This window comes from Schistocerca nitens, chromosome 10 (genome assembly GCF_023898315.1).
Source record: "Schistocerca nitens isolate TAMUIC-IGC-003100 chromosome 10, iqSchNite1.1, whole genome shotgun sequence".
Taxonomy (NCBI): domain Eukaryota; kingdom Metazoa; phylum Arthropoda; class Insecta; order Orthoptera; family Acrididae; genus Schistocerca; species Schistocerca nitens.
This window is the reverse complement of record NC_064623.1, coordinates 165197900-165209479: the sequence shown is the minus strand read 5'-3', so window position 1 is coordinate 165209479 and position 11580 is coordinate 165197900. Positions and strand designations below refer to the sequence as shown.

At 40.6% G+C, this 11580-nt stretch overlaps 1 non-coding gene across 1 annotated transcript; it reads left to right on the top strand.

Annotated features, from left to right (window-relative positions):
* Window positions 1-10288: 10288 nt before the first annotated feature.
* On the top strand, window positions 10289-10362 carry Trnas-uga (transfer RNA serine (anticodon UGA)). Its single transcript has one exon. It is a non-coding gene; the product is annotated as a tRNA-Ser (tRNA).
* Window positions 10363-11580: the final 1218 nt, after the last annotated feature.

The window sequence follows — 11580 nt, the reverse complement described above, 5'->3', positions numbered from 1 at the left end:
TTGTTATTCCCACATGGAGTAAGCAAAATTTGGCATCTCAAAGAAGCAGCATGTGCAATTGTATCCTACACAGAATGAGTTGGGGCATTGCCGTGGAGCAAAAACAGCTCTCTGCAAAGCTTCATCTTGCAGTCTTCCATAAGCTCATTACGAAATTTCAGGAGTACACTCCTGTGATGCTTTCTGTCTCATGAGCACAGCCTGTTAACAGCACACCACGGCAGTCCCAACAAAGATTTGGAATCACTATACCTCAAGATGGTTGGGTCTTCACCTTCTTGGCACCAGTGAGTGTACATTTTTCCACTACTTGCTTCTCTCCTTTGGTGTGGGGGCATACTGATATGCCCACCACTTATTCATGGTAATTATGCTACTTAAGAAGTTCTCTATATTGGCCTGATAGAGCTGCAACATTTCTGCAAACAACCTGGTTTGACTGATTCTTTGAATGCGTGTGAGCAGTTGCAGAATCCAATGGTAAGTGAATTTCGTCATGTGTGGAGGATGCTGAAAACTGATCCATAACTGATTTTCACTTTTACAACTACTACCTTGAATGTGATGTGTTGGTCTTTGACCACCATGGTCTCCACTGCTCTTGTGATTCCTGGTTCTTTACAGTGAGATGGTTTCAAACTTAGTTCTTTGTCATTCAGACTAATTAGTCCACGACGGAAGCATCTGTGTCACAAAACCACTGTTTCACATGATGTTGCACTATTGCTCTATGTTAACATCAACTCAGCACGGGTTGTCGCAGTGTCGAAAATTCCTTGAAGATTATACCTGTGTGCCAGACTGGAACTCTAACCTGGGACTCTGCCTTTCACAGGTAAGTGTTCTGCTGAATGAACAACTGAAGCACAGCTCATGACTGATCCTCACAGCTTTACTTCCACCAGTATCCCATCTCCTACCTTCCAAACTTCACAGAAGCTCCCCTTGAACTGTAGATACGGAATTATCACTTGACACTCCAGATTATTAATGGACTGTGTGTCATTTTGCTCTGTGTGCTACAGTTCTGTGTTATGAGGATTTCAATTTGTATCAGGACTGTAGACAAGTAACTGCAAAAAATAAAAAGCTTTATGATTACCCCTCATATTACAGAAGGAAAAGAAAATCAATGCACTGAAAAGGAATTATCTGGATGGAGATGATATCAGTAGATGTAATGTACACATACAGACAAATAAATGATAACTGTTTCAGAAAAATTGGATGATCTATTCAAGAGAAAGAGATCCGCAAATTTAGCACGTCAATAATGTGTTGGTCCAGCTCTTTCCATTATGCTTGCAGTTATTCAGCTTGACAGTCATTGACAGAGTTGTTGGATGTGCTCCTGATGGATATCGTGCCCTATTTCTTAGATCATCAAAAGCCCGAGCAGCTGGAGAGCCCAGCCCATAATTCTCCACACTTTCTCAGTTGGGGAGAGATTTGGCGACCTTGCTAGCCAACATAGGGCTTGAAAAACATGATGATAAGCAGTAGAAACTCTCGCTGTTTGCGAGTGGGCATTATAATCCTGAAATGTGAGCCCAGGGTGAGTTGCCATGAAGGGCAACAAAATGCAGCATGAAATATCATCGACATACCGCTGTCCTGTAAGGGTGCCATAGATGTCAACCAAAGAGATCCTGCTATGAAAAGAAATGGCACCCCAGTATATCACTTCTGGTTGTCGGTCTGCATGGCAGCGACAGTCAGGTCAGTATCCCACCAATGCCCAGGGCACCTACAGAATCGTCTTTGGCCTGGAATTGTATTGACTGGAGTCATGCTGTCTTCAGTGATGAGTCCTGAAATGAGCCCCAGTGACCAGTGAGAGTTTCTAATGTTTGTCTTCGTGCTTGCTAAACACTACCTTTACCAACAAAGTCACCAAATTGCTGCTCAACTGAGAATGTTAGGAGCATTATGGCAAGGGCCCACATACTGGCTGGGTATTTTGATAATCTAACATGGCAGTCGGACATAATTTGGCATCATTTGCTCCAGGATGACACCCAACAACTCTATTAATTAATGCCAAACTGAGTACGGCTTGCATAAGAGCCATAGGTGGACTAATGTGTCACTGACTAGCTCAATTTGTGAAGCTCTTTCTCTTGAATAAATCATCCAATTTTCCAAAATTGTTTAATTTGTTCATCTTCACATCTACAGCAATCTATTGATTTCTGTCCCATTTGGATAACTCCTTAGTTTTTTTTTTCCCCTAGCAGTGAATTTCTGACTACTCTCATGAACAGCTCCTTTTAAGTGTGCATTCACACTGGTATCGCTTTGTACCAAAAAACAACCCTTGTTCAGTGTTAATGAGGACAAATTTCATATCTCCAAAGTATCCCATCACTTGTTTTAGCAGTACAAATATAATGGAATACTTGTATGAGCTTGCTGTTTCAGCTTTCTTTTTTATATGCCATACCACCCATAATCTTACAGCACATTCACCTCAGATTTCAAACATGAAAGAAATATTTTAAGATGTGGGGGAGTCTCAAAATTTAAAGTCCATTTGATTTCAGTACCTTCTCCTATTTCTCCATTTCTAGAAATAGAAATGCAAAAGCAATGCCGGGGTCCCATCAGTATTAACATACTGGAATCGGATGTACAACAAACTGTCACACAGACTGTTATGCTTTTGTGATGCTATATGGAAATGTGTGTTTCACCATTATTATCAAATGTCACTGTAGCAAACATTCATGTGAGAAATGATCAGAAAAAATTATTCATCGTACACAGCAGGTGTCCTTATACTATTTTATACAACTCACTACTGTAATCAGTTTTGTGGTTATTCACAGCATGAGCCACTGCACTCCTAGTCTTCTGTTTAACTGCCATAGCCAATATGAACTGAAGAGCCAAAAAAACTGGTACACCTGCCTAATACCATGAAGGGTCCCTGCGAGCACGCAGCAGGGCCGCAACACGATGTGGCATGGACTTGACTGATGTCTGAAGTAGTACTGGAAGGAAATGACACCAAGAATCTGGCAGGCCTATCCATAAATCCGTAAGGGTAGGACAGGCTGGAGATCTCTTCTGAACAGCACAATAAGGCATCCCAGATATGCTCAATAATGTTCATGTCTGGGGAGTTTGGTGGTCAGCGGAAGGTTTCAACTCAGAAGAGTGTTCCTGGAGCCACTCTCTAGCAATTCTGGACATGTGGCATGTCGCATTGTCCTGCTTGCATTGCCCAAGTACGTCGGAATGCACAACGAACACGAATGGATGAAGGTGATCAGACAGGACACTTACATATGTGTCACCTGTCAGAATCGTAGCTAGACTCATCACGTGTCCCATATCTCTCCAACTGCATGCATCCCACACCATTACAGAGCCTCCACTAGCTTGAACAGTCTCATGCTGATATTCAGGGTCCATGGATTCATGAGGTTGTCTCGATACCCATACAAGTAAATCTGATTGATACAATCTGAGATAAGACTTGTCCAACCAGGCAACATGTTTCCAGTCATCAACATTCCAATGTTAGTGTTGAAGTGTTTCCAGAATGAGATTTTAACTCTGCAGTGGAGTGTGTGCTGATATGAAACTTCCTAGCAGATTAAAACTGTGTGCCAGACTGAGACTCGAACTCAGGACCTTTGCCTTTTTTGGGCAAGTGCTCTACCTCAGTCCGGCACACAGTTTTAATCTGCCAGGAAGTTTCATATCAGCGCACACTCCATTGCAGAGTGAAAATCTCATTCTGGAAACTAACTATCAACCTATCTCTTTGCTGACAACTTCCTCCCAAATAATTCAAAAGCTAATATATGTAAGAATTACTGATCATCTCATGAAGAATGGAGTCCTCAGCTAGAGCCAATTTGGCTTTCAAAAGGGCCGTTAAACAGAAGACGCAGTCTACGCACTGGCAAATAAAGTCCTAGAAACCCTTAATGAAAAAATGTTGGCACTTGGTGTCTTCTGTGATTTGTCCAAAGCATTTGACTGTGTCGATCACCAGATTCTCTGGCAAAATGCAAAATTAGTAGGAATAAGTGGTGTTGCAGGCAATTGGCTACAGCCGTACCTCCAACGCAGAAAACAAAAAGTTGTCTTGAATCGCTCAGGTGGAGTATGTGACGTTTCCTCACATTCTGAATGGAGTCTCATTACAAGTGGAGTGCCTCAGGGCTCAATTCTTGGGCCACTATTATTCCCGATTTTTATAAATGATCTACCATCATGTACAGGCCTGCCGTGTAAATTTACATTATTTGCTGATGATACCACAATTTTTATGAGCAGTAGAACAGATAGTAATCTTGACGAACTCATTAATCACATACTCTCAGATGTGGTTAACTGGTTCAAGGTGAATGGTCTCTCATTAAATTTCAGTAAGACCAGCTTTATCCAGTTGTGTTCAAAAACAGAAAAAGAGAGAGAGATAAGTGTGACATGTGGTAATCAGCCAATAGAATAAATGGAAACAACAAAATTTCTTTAAGTGCACATTGACAAGAAAATAAACTGGTCTTCACATATTATAGATCACTGTAAGAGGCTTAGCTCTGCTACATATGCTTTACGGGTTGTCACTACATGTGTTGAACCTAACACTGTAAAAGTGGCATACTATGGCTATTTTCACTCACTCGTTGAATACAGCATATTTTTTTGGTAACCAGCCATTAGCAAGGAAAGTGTTCATTGCACAGCAGCGAGCCTTAAGAATTATATGTGGATTGCGCCCAAGAGACTCATGTAGAAATAGCTTTCAAAAACTTAAAATATACACAACTACAAGCCAACATATTTTTTCTCTCATGTGTTTTGTTTGTAAAAATATAGAGATATTTCAACCAAACAGTAATTATCATGAGCATAACACACAGAGGAAGAATGACACACACAACGAGCATAGAAATTTGAGCTTGGCGCAAAAGAGTGTCTACTACACTGGAACAAAACCCTTCAATGCTCTTCCTCCTGAAATAAAGATAGAGATTCATAACAAGAGTAAGTTTAGGAAAGCACTAAAAATATTTCTGCTAGAAAAAGTTTTTTACAGTCTAGATGAATTTTTAACTAAATAAACTGTAAAATTTTAATATTATATAATACAAATTGACATAATGGCACTAAGATTGTTATTTAACTTAAGCTCTGTATCTGTGTATGCTTTGTATCTGTTTTCTGTTGTGCTTTAATGATTCTAAGAAAATATGTATTTTCTTGTTTCTGTATTGCTGCTCAAAGAATTTACTATATAAATTTTTATATAATTATGTACTCAAATGTCTCTATATGCTGTAAGATTATCATATTGTATTTGTAATAAACTGACACGTTCCATGTCCTCATGAACCCAACACAGTTGGACCTATGGAACACGAAATAAAATAAAATAAAATCATATGTCTGTATTAACTACCTGTGTGTAAACATTACTAGAGACTGTAAGAGACCTGGTCATCACCAGTAGGATCTTAAAGATGTGATTAAAGTTGGTGAACTTCCAATTTTTAATCTTAGGAAAAGCTTCTGGCTACTCATTTTTAAGGAGAAATCCTATTCAGGATTTTCAAGTGGTAATCTAGCAAAACTGCCCAGCTAGCAAGGCTTATACGATAACAGGTAGGACTAGTTTACGTGGCATGCTGTGTAAGTAAGGTAGGTGCCCCTGGTCACAGCAGCCTCTGTGAGCAGCAGTCCAGTGCAAAGATGCCCAGCACCAAACTCAGGATCTTTGGAGTCACCTGGGGTCCAGGAAAAAGAGATCCTAGAATATGTCTATCTTCATCTCCAGCTAGAGGTCTGTGACCGTCAGTTCTAGTGGCAGCTAGAGACTAGTGGACTGCCATATGAGGTTGAGGCTGCTTGAGCTCACACGGGACCATTGGCTGGTGTGGAGATGGGGCAGGTTTGTAGTTGAAAGTCCTGGAACCAGTTATAGACATTAGCAAGAACCAGTGCTTCTAGGGGCCAAGCAACAAGTACTTACAGTTGCTCTTTGTGGCTGTGCCATGACAGTATCCTGCTTCCAGCCACATAGGTGACCATAATGATGCAGTATTGTGCCACAGCATGTAGAAGCATATAAGTATTGTGGAGAACTGCAGCAGAACTTCATAGGCTGCTAGCCTCCTCACCTCCAAATGGGTTCCAAAGTCTGGACAGAGGTTGTTACTGCAAGCCAGAGCAAGTCTTGTACAATCAAAACATGTGCTTTCAGAAACCTTTTCCTGATTTGTAGGCCATTTCTTTCTGAGGTTAATATCTTCTCCTTTGCATTAAAGACACTCCTTACTTGGGAAATTCTGCTTCTTACTTCTTATTTCTGCAGTCACCTTGCTACCTCTATATCGGCTGATTATAACTGAAGTGCCGCTAGTAACAGAGTTACAGTACGGGTTGTAATTATCGTTTGGCAGTGAAATTCAGTAGATATGCTAATGTATTAATGCAGAATAGATTTATACTGGAAAACAAATTAGTTCCAACTGTGGCCACCAGCTGCAAATTTGTACAACACTGTTTGTACGATGGTACGGCATCCACACTGTCATTTGACAAGCTACAACATGAGTCAACAGTGTGGCTATCAAGAAGAGGGACCCATGTGCTGTTAGTCAAACTATTTATGTGAATGGCAGCAATTACAGTGCTGCATTGAGAGAGTATTGCCAACTGAAAGCTCTGAAGATAGGCCCGATGTCATTAAATGGTTTAAAGAAGGTGAAACCTGAAAATGCGCATGAGCTCGGAGTGGCACCTGGAAGAGGAAGGCGCCCTAGCCTCTTCGAAGCTATAGATGATGTTGCTGTTGCTGTAACTGACCATGCAGCACATGCCCCGAGTAGTGCTAGTGCACATGCAGTCTCATAAGAACTACGTGGATTGACATGCACTTTTATTATTGGGCCTTTCTTCATTGAGGATAATACACCCAGAGGGCCTGTTGGGTGTACCATGACATCTGCCCTTTATCAAGACCCCTAGTACAGCATGTGATTCTTGCTTTGGAAGAGTGCATCTGTGTGGAAACCACTGTTTTATTGAAAGATGGGGCTAGTGTACATACAGCTTTGCAAACTATTTTACAGTGGCACCCATGCAAGATCCAGATGGTGCAGCAACTGAAACCTCATGATATGCAGAAACAGTCTGAATTTTCTCTTTAGTTTCTGGCATAGGTCAAAGTTGATGACATGTGGCCAGGCAATATTCTGTATAGTGACAAGGCAATTTTATGCTACAGGGTGCAGTGAATTTGGGGTACAGTTAAAATGCTTGTTGTGCATGTAGAATCATTGCAGTCACCATATATGTGGATTAACACTCACCTTTATTATTGGGCCTTTCTTCTTTGAAGATAATAAATACACCCAGAGGGCCTGTCAGGTGTACCATGACATCTGCACATTATCAAGAGCCCCTTGTACAGCATGTGAGTCTTGTTTTGGAAGAGCGTAACTGTGTGGAAACCATTGTTTTCTTGGAAGATGGGGCAAAACCACACGTTGCTCGCCCAGCGGAAGATGTGCTTAATACAATCTTCCACAAATGTGTTATTTCAGAGGTTTTTCAAATTCAAGATTACCTGATCTGAATCCAGATGACTTTTGGATCTGGGAATATCTAAAAGAATGCATTTACCAGTAACATGTTTGGTCTCCAACTGATTTGAAGGCTAGTGTACAGGAACCCACTGCTCCACATCATTTTACAGATGCAGCATCTAGCTGGCACCTCCTGTGCTCATACTGTACAACAAATTGTGTTTCTTTCTTTCTTTGGGCCTTTGTCCCTCTTCAATGTGGGGTCGGCCGTGTTATTACAGATTTGGCAGTACTAGTTGCAGAGGGTGGCCGGATGCCATTCCTGCCGCCACCCTGAACCCTGAACCGCCAACCCAACCCCAGCTGTCTGCATCTAGTGTAAGCCATGAAACAGTGTGAACATTTTCAAATGTCTGCGAGTCATGTAACTGAAGTGGAACATGGGGAGCAGCCCAGTATTCACCTACCGGGATGCGGAAAACTGCCTAAAAAATCACATCTCGGCTGGTCGGCATACTGGCCCTCGTCATTAATCTGCTGGGCGGATTCGATCTGGGGCCAGCGTGCCTACCAGAAAGTAGCGCATTAGCGCTCTCAGCTACCCTGGCAGGTATTGAACAAATTGTGTAAGTGGTGATTAATAATATAATTAACATTATGCCTATCTCACTTGTTTGTCCTGTCTGCCCATGTCCTGCACCTAATCCAACACAAACGGAAATGTTTCTATATGTCTTTCTTGCATTCACAGTGCCAGAATTGGACCTGGTGGCCAAAATTGGAATTCATTTTCTCCAGCATAAATCGGTTCCACGTAAATGCATTAGAATATCTACCAAGTTTTGCTGCCATACAGTAATTACAGCCCCCACTGAACCTCTGTGAGTAACTGTACTTTAATTATAAACACCTGGCATGTAAATGAGTCAGTTCATTACAGTTTCTTTGGCACAAATCACCATTTTTGTTTCAGACTCATTTATTTTCATGTTATATTATATCCATAACTTTATCCATTCGAATACACCTTCAAAGTCTTCTTCATTTTCAGTTAAAACTGCTATATCATCAGCATATCTATTCCACTGCTACATATTACCATATGTATCGCTATGTGTTCTCTGACATTTTTTAATTGCCTCCCCTATGTATAGATTAAAAATAATTTTGGATGGTGCAGAGTCTTGCCAGACTCCTTTCTAACTCTGTGCTGCTTCTTGGGTTGAGTGTTCACTAATAACAGTCATCTCAGGCTTATAAGGGTTCCATATCAGTTGTCAATCTCTGTAGTCCATCCCCAATGTCTTCAGTACCTCAAACATATTTTACCAATATCAAACACTTCACATGCACGGTATTTACAAAAGCATAATACATTGTTAAGTTCCATCCCATCTGTTTATCTGTAACTAATTTTCAAGCTAGTACTCCTCTAGCTCCCAAATTAATGTGTGACTTAAACTCTATCTCACATCCCTCTGAGGACAACATTAGTTATTATTTTCTATGCCTGCATATCGGGGGTAATTGTTTGGTAATTTTCACATTTTAAGGTATTTGTCCTTCTAGGTATGGGAATTATAATATTTCTCTCAAAATCTGTGGGCAGTCTCCCCTATTGATATACCTTACATGAAACAGTATATAACAAACTTTCATTTTCATTCTCCCTGCTTTGAGAAGTATATTTGTCTGCACCTAAGGCTTTGTTGTTATTCGTCTTTTTTTAATTCATCTTTTGTGAATTTGTCTATTTTTAAATGTATATAACAAGACAAATGACGAATGAAAATTTGTACCAAGGCTCAGATTCAAACTCAAGTTCAAATCCCAGCCATAGTGCAAATTTTGATTCATCATTTCAGTTTGCATATATACATCTTAGGTGTTTGAGACTTGAAAAGGTCTCTGGAACCATATAGTTCCATTTGATCACCATTTTTTGTATTCACCAATACAATCTGTATCTACATATTTTCCTTTCTTAATGACAACTTTTACACAGTTTTTCATTAGTGTCTAGTTCTATGTACTGCCTCCATGTTCTTGGAATTCCATCAACAACCAATACAATGTCATTTTATCCATAAGTTCTGTGTCTCTGTTTCTGAGAAGCAGACATCCTCAATCTAAAACTTCCTGGCAGATTAAAACTGTGTGCACCGACCGAGACTCGAACTCGGGTCCCGAGTTCGAGTCTTGGTCGGTGCACACAGTTTTAATCTGCCAGGAAGTTTCATATCAGCGCACACTCCGCTGCAGAGTGAAAATCTCATTCTGGAAACATCCCCCAGGCTGTGGCTAAGCCATGTCTCCGCAGTATCCTTTCTTTCAGGAATGCTAGTCCTGCAAGGTTCGCAGGAGAGCTTCTGTAAAGTTTGGAAGGTAGGAGACGAGGTACTGGCAGAAGTAAAGCTGTGAGGGCCAGCCGTGAGTCATGCTTCGGTAGCTCATATGGTAGAGCACTTGCCCGCGAAAGGCAAAGGTCCCGAGTTCGAGTCTCGGTTGGTGCACACAGTTTTAATCTGCCAGGAAGTTTCATATCAGCGCACACTCCACTGCAGAGTGAAAATCTCATTCTGGAAACATCCCCCAGGCTGTGGCTAAGCCATGTCTCCGCAGTATCCTTTCTTTCAGGAGTGCTAGTTCTGCAAGGTTCGCAGGAGAGCTTCTGTAAAGTTTGGAAGGTAGGAGACGAGGTACTGGCAGAAGTAAAGCTGTGAGGGCCGGGCGTGAGTCGTGCTTCGGTAGCTCAGATGGTAGAGCACTTGCCCGTGAAAGGCAAAGGTTCCGAGTTCGAGTCTCGGTCGGTGCACACAGTTTTAATCTGCCAGGAAGTTTCATATCAGCGCACACTCCGCTGCAGAGTGAAAATCTCATTCTGGATCCTCAATCTATTTTGCTCTTGCTTGTCTTGCCCATTTCTTGATCCAATTTTTCAGGTTTTTGTATTTCTTTTAGTCTTCCTCATTGAGATCTTTAGTTTTCTTCTTTTTCCCATCATATTCTATATTCAGTGGTACCCCATTCTTTTCATTCCACTTTCTTTTTCTTGCCTAGTAATTAATTTGCTGCTTTAAGATTCCACATATTATTAAACTCCAGCTACCTTGGATGTAATTACAGTCTTCTGCATTTCTATGACACTTCATAAATGGTTTTGTTTTTTAAGTTTAGTTAAATACTATCGATACTCGGTACTCATTATGGTTTTCTTGAATTTTAGAATACTTTTCATCATTGCCAAAGCATCGCCCATTTCCTACACTGTGAGCCAGTAAAGATCTATTATCTTTTACCTGATTTTTAAATCTGTCTTTAACAATTACAATGTCAGTCTGGTATCTGTTGCCTTTTGTGTTTTCCAAATATATCTCCTCTATGAGTCATGGCTACAAAAGGTATTCATTATGTAAATTAATAACATGTAATTTGAAATTCTCTGACAAATTAAAACTTTGTGCTGAACTGGGATTCATACCAATGAATAACACCAGTGCCAAATGAGCTAGCCAGGTATGAGTCATCATGACCCCATGTACTAGCATCAATCTGCCAATACTGCTCTACTATTTTCCAAACTTCAAAGGAGTCATGTAGATGCTGAAAAAACTGAACTGGCAGTTGCTTGAAGATAGACTGAAATTAGCCCATGGTTCAAGGACTAACTTTAAGACATGAATCTAGAAATTAAAAAAATCCTGTACTGTAACTTTACAAACCTGATATCATGCCTTTGGTGTTTGAAGTAGCCTTCCTGCTGTTGAAGGATTTAATGGATACAAGTCATGAACATCCCACTGTAGTAATTAATTTTCAGTCTCTTCATTTTTATTTGTAATAAGTGATCTGTTGTCATTGTGATCAGCTCTGTCATAAGCATTTGTCTAAGCATAAGAACCAGGTGAACAGTTATGTTCATAGCCACTGGTGGCATACTAATATGTAGACTCACAGTATTTGGACACTACTTGCACATTTTTTATGGCTAAATAGCAAAGAAGTTATCATTTTGGTAGCTAGACACAAACTA